Here is a 9,973-nt window from a genome sequence, read left to right on the forward strand (position 1 = left end):
CTGTCAATATGAAATTTTTAAAATGCACACTACAAGAGCTTTTACAAAGGAAATATATAATTACAAATATGAAAAACTACTACCCCCAACAAAATGCTTCTTCCTTCTTTGTACCACTTGATTCTTTGGGTAGAAGAGTAAAGTTGATAACTTGCTTTCCATAAAGCAGAATCTCAGCTCCTCTGCTGCTGCAGTGCCGCCACCCTGACTCAGCCTACGCAGCTCCAGCCGCTCAGTCCCTGCTGCAGCCGATCTCAACCATTCAGAGGTCTTACAACATGGCAGACATTGACAACAAAGAAGCTGAACTTGACCAACAAGATATGGAAGATGTAGAAGAAGTAGAAGAAGAAGAAGAAACTGGTGAAGATTCAAACAGCAAAGCTCGTCAATTGACTGTTCAGATGATGCAGAATCCTCAAATTCTTGCAGCTCTTCAAAAAAGATTGGATGGTTTGGTGGGAACATTGACTGGATACATTGAAAGCTTGCCAAAAGTAGTTAAGCGGCGTGTGAATGCCCTCAAAAATCTTCAGGTGAAATGTGCACAGATAGAAGCCAAGTTCTATGAGGAAGTTCATGCTCTTGAAAGAAAGTATGCGGTTCTTTACCAGCCACTTTTTGATAAGAGAAGTGAAATCATCAATGCAATTTATGAACCTACAGAGGAAGAATGTGAATGGAAGCCAGATTCTGATGAAGAAATTTCAGAGGAAATGAAAGAGAAGGCTAAGCTTGAAGAGGAGAAACAAGATGAAGAAAAAGAAGACCCTAAGGGAATTCCTGAATTTTGGCTGACTGTAAAAATATCTACTTGCTCAGTGATATTGTTCAGGAACATGATGAACCTATTCTGAAGCACTTGAAATATATTAAAGTGAAGTTTTCAGATGTTGGCCAACCTATGAGTTTTACATTAGAGTTCCACTTTGAACCTAATGAATATTTCACAAATGAGGTATTGATGAAGACATATCATATGCGATCAGAGCCAAATGATTCTGATCCCTTCTCCTTTGATGGACCAGAAATTATGAGTTGCACAGGGTGTCAGGTAGATTGGAAAAAAGGGAAAAATGTCAGTTTGAAAACTATTAAGAAGAAACAGAAACACAAGGGTCGTGGGACTGTTCGAACTGTGACAAAAACAGTTTCCAATGATTCTTTCTTCAATTTCTTCTCTCCTCCTGATGTTCCTGAGAGTGGAGACCTGGATGATGATGCAGAAGCTATCCTTGCAGCAGACTTTGAAATTGGTCACTTTTTACATGAGCGTATAGTCCCAAGATCAGTATTATACTTCACAGGAGAAGCTATTGAAGATGATGATGATGATTATGATAAAGAAAGTGAAGAAGCTGATGATGAGGAAGGGGAAGAAGAAGCTGATGAGGAAAATGATCCAGAATATGATCCGATGAAAGATCCAAACCCAGCTGAGTGCAAGCAGCAGTGAGCAGTGTGTGCTGTGGCCTTGAGGATTACTGCACTGTCCCAGCCTAAACACAACTAGTAGTTACTTACAGCCTTATATTTTGTATTTTCTTGGTAGAATCAAGTAAACAATTTTTGTTAAAAAAGAAAAAAAAGAAAAAATGAACGTTTAAGAACCAGTTCAAACTATAGGTTCAAGGTTCATTCTACCTAGCATTTTAATAATAATTTCTGCCGGATATGTAGAATGCAGTGAATCCCCTAACGCATGTCCATTGCTACATAGTTTGGTTCTTGTGAAGTCTTTTGTCATGTAGCTATTAGGCTGTAGCTGCAAACATTATCCAAACTCTTATTTGAGACCAATTTTGGTTTAGAAAAAAAGAAATCCTTCCAAAGAACCAACCAAAGTATTTTTTCAGCCCAGTAGTTGAATGGGTTTAAGTCTGCTTGCACTAGCTGTGCCTTCATTACTTTGTTAGAGAAATGCAGTGACTTGTACTAACTAGGAGACAAAGCATTTTGAAATTTGAGAAGAGACTAGTATACGGTTAAGAATTTCCAGTAAGACCACATCTAATGTTTGTTAACTGCTTGTTTATGCATTTTTGTATTTTAATGTGATGTAGTGATCTATCTACAAAAACTTAGTCATCCTATTAAGGTTATTGTTTACCACTGGGGTGTGAATAAAACCTAGTATTTTCAGAAGTTAGCGTCCTCTTCTACTTGTGTAACTGTGTCCATTCAAACTGAAAACATCTTTCCTTTTCTTAGTAGTATTGTGTACAATCACTGAAAATGATCCCTTATACCACCTGCTTAGAAACCCATTGCAAGTTCTTTTGTTGCAATTTAAGAATAAATTACCAAGCAGAATGTTAATCCTCACAGGAAAATGTCTGAATTTGACACATTTGGAAGTCGACCTCTGATAATTGTAATTAATGGACATAATTTGGGAGAAAAGACTTGACTTTAAAAAACAGTCCTGCATCTACCAATATGCAAGTGTAAACAAAGAACCAGTGGACAAAATTTTAAATCATAATAACCCTTTAAAGATCATTGTTGTTAAAGTTGAATTTTTTATAGTCTTGGGATTGAAGCTAGGGAGAGAGTTCTATTCCAATTCTCATTGCTTAATATGTGAGTATATTATTTACTCATACCTCTATAATCTAGCCATATATTTAAATGGGTAGCATTGTTTACTTAACCTACCTCACAAGAGTGTTGAGGCTTATTAAGTTACATTATATAAAATTGTTCTTGGTCATTAAAAGGTCAGAAATTTAAAAAAAAAATCTCAGGCCCAAGTCCAAAACCTCTCCTGCACTTGTGATACAGGAACCTGATTTCTCAAGGCTTCCATGCCTGGTGAGTTGGCTGTATTACCCCACCTGTAATCATGACCCTAAGGTCCACACAGATAAAACTATTGATCTATGGGATATCAACTCTGGCATGTATTGAGGACAAAACATGGAATCAAAAGAAATGCCCATTTTTTCAGGGCCATTATATAAAAAAAGGGAAAGGCAAATTTTCACCCCCATTATTGCTTCAGGTTATCATATCCACATTGGGTATTGAAAATTTGAATGAGAGGAAACAGCTAAGTGTCACTCCTTTTAGACATAGGCAGCAAACCAAAGAAGACTATCCCTACAAATGAATTAAGGGACCTAGCAGATTCCACATTAGACAAACTGAACATGTTCAAAAGCCTTCAAAAGTTAGGTTACACATGGATTTAATGAGGTCACTTCCCTAAATTAAAATCTTTAGTAAGTCCTTCTAGCTTAAAGAATTAAAATAAGAACTTGAATGTCTCAATAAAAACTTGAAAATAAGAAACTTGAAAATTAAGATTTTGAAAGCCACCCTCCCACCCCCTCCCACTCCCAAGTGTGGCTCAGACCTTTTCTTCTAGTCTTATTTTCAAATTGATCTTCTAGTATGACAAAATCTCAAACCCTGGCAAAAAAGGAGTTTTTCCACTGGAAAAAAATTAAAGAATAACTGGGAAATATTTCAGAAAAATAAAATAAAGACATAAATTAAAATAATTCAATTAAAATATACTTAAAATATAGGTATTAGTTAATTAAAATTCATATCTTAATTTATGGTTTTCTAATTCAATATGTGATGCAGGAATCCATCAACATTACTATCCTATATGAGGAACTTACTGATCTCTGCAGCTAATGTCTCTCCTTGAAATTATATTTTTAGTGTATATATTTATGTGAAGATATTCTATCATTTTGGATATGAAATCAGCACCTTGAGCCCTGTTATTATTGCAGTTTTGTATTTGTATTTTAATCATTTAGCATACTGTCTCTCTCTTAATAAATGCTTATTGATTAATTGTAAATAGATACTTAAAAAGTTTTTTTTCATTAATTCAAACAAGTTTACCAGATAGCTCTTGTTTATGACAGAAAATCTCCGATGTACCTTCATCCACTTCTCCCATTTCTGATACACATTCTTTATTTTGCAAAAAAAATTATTTTTCCCAATTGCACATAAAAATAATTTTAACATTTTTTAAAAAGTTTGGAGTCTTAAATTCTGTCCTTTATTTTTTTCCCTTCCCTTCCTCACGATGGTAAGCAATCTGATAAAGGTTTTACATGTGCAATCATGTAAAACAATTCCATGTTAATCCTTTTATATAAGAACACTCAAACAAAAATGAAAGAAAAAATAAAAAATAGTTTGTGTTCAAACTCCATCAGTTCTTTCTCTTGATGGTAGACAGTATTTATAATAACTAGCCTTTTGGAATTGTCTTGAATCATTGTATTGCTAAGAATAGCTAAGTCATTCACAGTTCTCCATCATACAATATTGCTATAACTGTATATTCACTTCACTTGGTTCTGCTCATTTCATTTTGTATCAGTTCATTTAACTCTTTCCAGGTTTTCATTCTATTTGTCATTTCTTATAACAAAATAATATTCCATTGCAATCATATACCACAACTTATTCAGCTGTTCCTCTATTGATGGGCATTTAATTTTCAATTTTTAGCTTCTACAAAAAGAACTACTATAAATAATTTTTGTGCTAGATAGCATCTTTTCCTTTTAAAAAAATCCTTTGAGTGCCCTAGTGATGATATTGCTGAATCAAAAAAAATGAACAGATTTATAGCTCTTTGGGCATGGTTCCAAATTACTCTTCAGGATGGTTGGATTGGTGAAACACATTCTTGATAACCTCCATCATTTATAATTGGTTTTTTCCTTTTTCAGTACTCAGAACAGATGAATTCTTTTACAATAGGGCTTTCCTGTTCTCTACCCTCAATCACTGTCTACTGTTTCCTTTTCCTAGATATTACTTTGAAATATTTTTGTAAATTTTATATTTACCAATGAATATCCATGTTGTTTCTCTCCCCTTCACCTGAAGAAAAAAAATACAAGTTTCTTGCGAAAAAAGAATTTTCTTTTATTTTTGTCAATCAGATTCCTAGCACAATATCTGCTATGGAGTAGACATAATTTTTTTCTTTAATTGAACTGATTGGCTAAAGGCTTTGAATACAGAAGCAAGGAAGGGAATGAATATTTACATAATACTAATGTGATAGACACTTTTAAAAAATATTTCATTCATTCCTCACAAAATCCCTGAGAGAGAGCTGCTATTATTATACTCATCTTACAATTAAGGAAGTGGAGATAAATAAGGGTTAAGTGGCTTGCCCAGGGAGACACACCTAGTTAAGTATCTGAGGCTAAATTTGAGCTACTTTTTCTGATTCTTGACCTAGCTCCCTATCCACTGAGTCATCAGCTGAAGGAGGGTAGGAAATTGTAAAGATACAAATATTCATCACTATGTTCCAAGTCAGTGAACTTGACTTCTAGTGAAAGGAAGAAAGAATTAAGTTTCATTAAAGAATAGTGATGGGTGTGGGGGATAAAATCTTACAGTATTTCTTTACTAGATTGACTAAAAAATGCTTATGAGCATTTAATTCTGTAGTATGGACTGAACAATGATTAAAATCCCAGCAAGATACAGCAGAGACTCTTTGCTTTCACTGTGAAATCAAAATGACTGAAGAAAAGAATGTTGTCAAGCTGATATAAATATGAAGGGATTTTTTTTTGCGTAGAGGAAGGAAGGAACCAGCAGGCAGAGATTGGTTAGGTAAGACACAGCAACAACAAAAAAGAAACAAAAGTAATTATGGGTAAAGATTAAAAAAACAAAAAAACAGTACAGTATGTCATTCAGAAATTATGAGACAAAATAAATTGGAGACAATGATTTATTTTACCTTATTTGTTGAGATTAGAAATTGTGCTTTTAAAAATAGGCAAATTATGTAATTCAGATATAGAAGGTTTTTTTTAGACTGAATCTTTTATCATCAGGAAAAGTATAAATGGAAATAGACTAATCTTCCATGTAGCAAATATGAAAAATAGTTGAAACATAACCAATTTATTCCATTGGCATCTTCACAATTTCAGCAGTTATACAGGAAGGCCCCCTTACACACTGGATAGATGGTTCCAGAGAGGGCAAGGATGAAAATTCTATTGTAGGAGAAAAATATGGATGACCTGCAATCTGCTATTAGAGTGAATTCCTGCATCATTAAGAACACAGATCCAGGGGCAGCTAGGTGGCACAGTGGATAGAACACAGGCTCTGGATTCAGGAGGACCTAAGTTCAAATCCAGCCTCAGACACTTAATAATTGTCTGTGTGACCTTGGGCAAATCACATAACCCCACTGACTTAAATAAAAAAAAGAATACAGATTCATTGGGATAATGAAGCATAAATAAGTAATAGCTCCCTCTATGTGGCTGGTCATACCAAACCGCTGAAACCTTCAGAGAAAGGATTAAAGCCAAAGAACTAAGGAGGAGGTTGACAAAGTCTATTTGAGGAACCAAGGGTCTTCATTGAACTGTTAGTTTATCAACAATTAAATAGTTGGGTGTCTTAGAAATTATTTTCTCCTAAGTTACTAATGATATTTAAATTGACAAATCTAAAGACTTTTCTGAGTCTTTTGCTCTTTTCCCTATATACTCTTTTAAGTGGTGATCTTAGTAGCTCCCAGGGATTCCATTATCATCTCTTAAAATGCTGACAATTCTTATTTGTACTTGTCCAGTCCTAACCTCTCTACCAACCTCCAATCTTGAGTCTTCAACAACTTTTCAGATATCTTAATTTGAATCTTCTATAGAAATCTTCAACACACAACATTTAAAATTAAAATTGTTATCTTTCCTCAAAGCCTTCTCTCCTTCCCACCTTCCTTACTATTGAAAAAGATACCACCATTTGCCGCCATTCATTCTGGTTCAAAATCTGGGTGTCACTTTTGACTCATCTCTATCATCATCGAATATATACTTATTTATTCTCAATAAATCAATCAATAAACATGTTTCTCTTGATAGTATTTTTAAAATCATATGTGTTCATTTGGGTAACATTTGAGTTCAAACTTTCTCCCTCCCTCTGTTACCTAACCCTTCCCTAAGGAAGCAAGCAATCTGACATAGGTCATACATTTACTCTCATGTTATACATAATTCTACATTAACCATGTTGTAATAAAAATTCTTAAATTGAAAAAATCACAATAAAGAAAAAACAGGTAAAAATTTTAAGTGAAAATAGTATGCTTTGATTGTCATTCAAACTCAATAATTCTTTTGCTGGATGTGAGTGATTTTTTCCATTACAAGTCTTTTAGAACTATCTTTGCTGGGGGATAGGAGGTGGAGCCTAGATGGTGAAAAGAAACCAGAAACTTTCTTAAGTTCTCCTCAATTTCCCTCAGAAACAACAATAATCAAACCTCTAAACAGATTCTGGAGCAACAGACCCCCCCAAAGAAAAGATAGAATAGAAAATTGTCCAGTTTACAATATTTTGGAAAGACTTCAGGAAATGTCTGACCCATTCAGGTGTACAGGGAACATGATCTAATACAGGCAGGAGAGGGGAAGGCAGCAGGAGACTGTCATTTGTAGCCCAGACCACCAATAGTGGCCCCTAGGTCATTAAGCCAGTGACAGAGCAAGTCAACTGAGAGGCCTCTAGGCTTAGTGTAGAAGGCAATTAAGAGCCTCAGGCCCCCAGCTCAGAGCAGCAATTAGTCTTGTCAAGCTCAGTGCAGTGGGGAAACTACTAATACCTGGGGCCCCCTGAAAACACAAGTCAATGAACAAACCTCTGACCTCCAGCCTGAGATGCTTGGGGCAGTGCTGATCTATGGCCTGGGAACTATGCTCTCTATACTATACCATACCACACCATACTATACTATACTATACTATACTATACTATACTACACTACACTACACTACACTATACTACACTATACTATACTATACTATACTATACTATACTATACTATACTATACTATACTATACTAGGAACTATACTCACTATACTAGGCTAAACATGAGTAAGAAAAAGAATGCACTAAACATTGAGAGTTATTGTGGTGATAAGGAAGATCATCACAAAAGAGGACATTAGGAAAAGAACTATACTTGAAACCCCAGAATGGAATATTAATTGGTCTTGAGTTAAAAAAAAATTCTCTTGGAAAAGATTTAAAATGACTTTAAAAATCAAGAGAAAAATTGGGGAAAGAAATGAGAGATATGCAAGAGAGAGTCAACAATTTCGAAAAGGAAACATACTGACTGAAGAAAATACTCCTTTAAAAATACAATTGGGCAAATGAACAAAGAAAACCACTCCTTCCAAAATACAACAGAGTAAATGGAAAAAGAAAACAACTCCTTTAAAAATAGACCTGGGAGTGACCTTGGTTGGGAGGGACTGTGGTACCTCAGGTCACTCTGCCCCCGGACACCCTCTCAATTCCTCCGGGTTGCAACTAGGAGCAGATTGGATAGGGCATCACAAAGGTCCCAGGCTAGACATCAGCTAACCTGCCAGCCCCTTTGGCCAGCCCCAATCCCAGCTCCAGTTCACCCAGTGTCCAGGAGCTGATGGATCTGGTGGTCTATGGGGACCCCCTGAGCCTCTACCAGTCAGGGCTCCCCCCATGCCAGGCCAGAGTCCCCTCGGTGCCCTCGTCAGCCTTGGGGTTCCCCGACTACAGCGACCCATGGGCCACCCCTTACCTTGTGGCTCCCTGGGTGGACCCTGAGCCAGCCCTCTTACCTGGCTGGCTCTAGGGGCCCTGGCCAGCATCCATTGCTGCAGGCGGCAGAGGCCAGAGGCGACTTGACCAGGTTGTCACTATCCAACTAGCAGGGACTCCTGAAGGTTATCTGGCCACTATTCTATGGCTCATCGCCATATCCATCAACAGCACCTGGGACAAGAAGCTCAACCTGAGCCATATCTACCAGTACTTGAAGAACAGCTTCCCCTTCTACAAAAAGAGCAAGATCGACTGGCAGAACTCCACCCGCCATAATCTGTCCCTCAACAACTGCTTCAAGAAGATGCCCCGCCAGGAAAAGGAAATTACCGGACCTTGGACCCAAACTGTGAGGAAATGTTTGATCATGGACACTTCCAGAGAAAGAGGAAAAAAAGGAGGGGACCCCCATGGGTCAGGCACACCTGCAGCTGTCTCTAAGTCTGAAGACAGTAGCTCTGGGACTCTCAAAAACCCAACTGAGAACGTAGACCTCCTTGCCTCTACTTGCTCAGAGAACTTTAGTTCCCCCAGCTCTGACTCTGAGGCCAAGCCTTCCCTACTAGCTCCAGAGCCTCATCCATGCTTCTCTGGTTTCACATCCACCACAGCTGCCCTGGCTAATGGCTGTGATGTCTTCTCCAGGCACCTCATAGGAACTGGAATTGGACCACGGGGGACTTATGTCTGGCCAGGCAGGGGAAAGCTGGTCCCAGCTCCTACCCAGTTTCTTCCAGCATGATGGTGCTTGGTGTAGTACTGGGCCCCCAGACCCAAGCCCAACACATAAATGGCCATGCTCCCAGCTTTCTTAACTTTCACATCAACACCTTAATCTATAATAGAGAAGGGACTGAGGTTTAAAGTCAGGGAAGAGAGGGAGTCAATCCTCATAGTATTTGGTTTTTGTTCAAAAACTGTTACTCTTCCAGTGTGGTTTCTTTAGCCACCAGAAAAGGGTGCAGGAAGGAAGGAAACACATTTGGTCAGTGTTTATACTGTGCTAGGCCTTGTGCCCAACACCTGATTCTCATCACAACCTTTAGTGGTAGGTCCTATTTACCTTATTTTACAGATGAAGAAACACAGCAGAAGAGGAAATGATTTTCCCAAGCTTTTGCCTAGTAAATATCTGAAGAGGGGTTTGAACTCATATCTTCTTTTCCTCTAGACCCAGTGTTCTTTCTACTGTGATCTAAGTAAATTTTGCCCTTAGAGGATTAATCCAAAATCCTCTCTACCTACCCCAATTCAGCTGAGAAATTGGCATCTTTTGGACTCTATGAATGAGGCAAGTTCTGCCTTCTATTTGTGAACTCCAGTGTCATTCTTCCCAGGATGAGGAAATGAGA

The 9,973-nt window shown here is 37.4% G+C and overlaps 2 pseudogenes; both read left to right on the top strand.

The window, feature by feature from the left end:
* The first annotated feature begins 216 nt into the window (after positions 1-216).
* On the top strand, positions 217-1,566 carry LOC141519263 (nucleosome assembly protein 1-like 1 pseudogene; annotated as a pseudogene).
* Positions 1,567-7,903: 6,337 nt separating this feature from the next.
* Positions 7,904-9,485, top strand: LOC141504586 (forkhead box protein I2-like; annotated as a pseudogene).
* The last annotated feature ends 488 nt before the right edge of the window (positions 9,486-9,973 follow it).

This window comes from Macrotis lagotis, chromosome 1 (genome assembly GCF_037893015.1).
Source record: "Macrotis lagotis isolate mMagLag1 chromosome 1, bilby.v1.9.chrom.fasta, whole genome shotgun sequence".
Classification (NCBI taxonomy): Eukaryota; Metazoa; Chordata; class Mammalia; order Peramelemorphia; family Peramelidae; genus Macrotis; species Macrotis lagotis.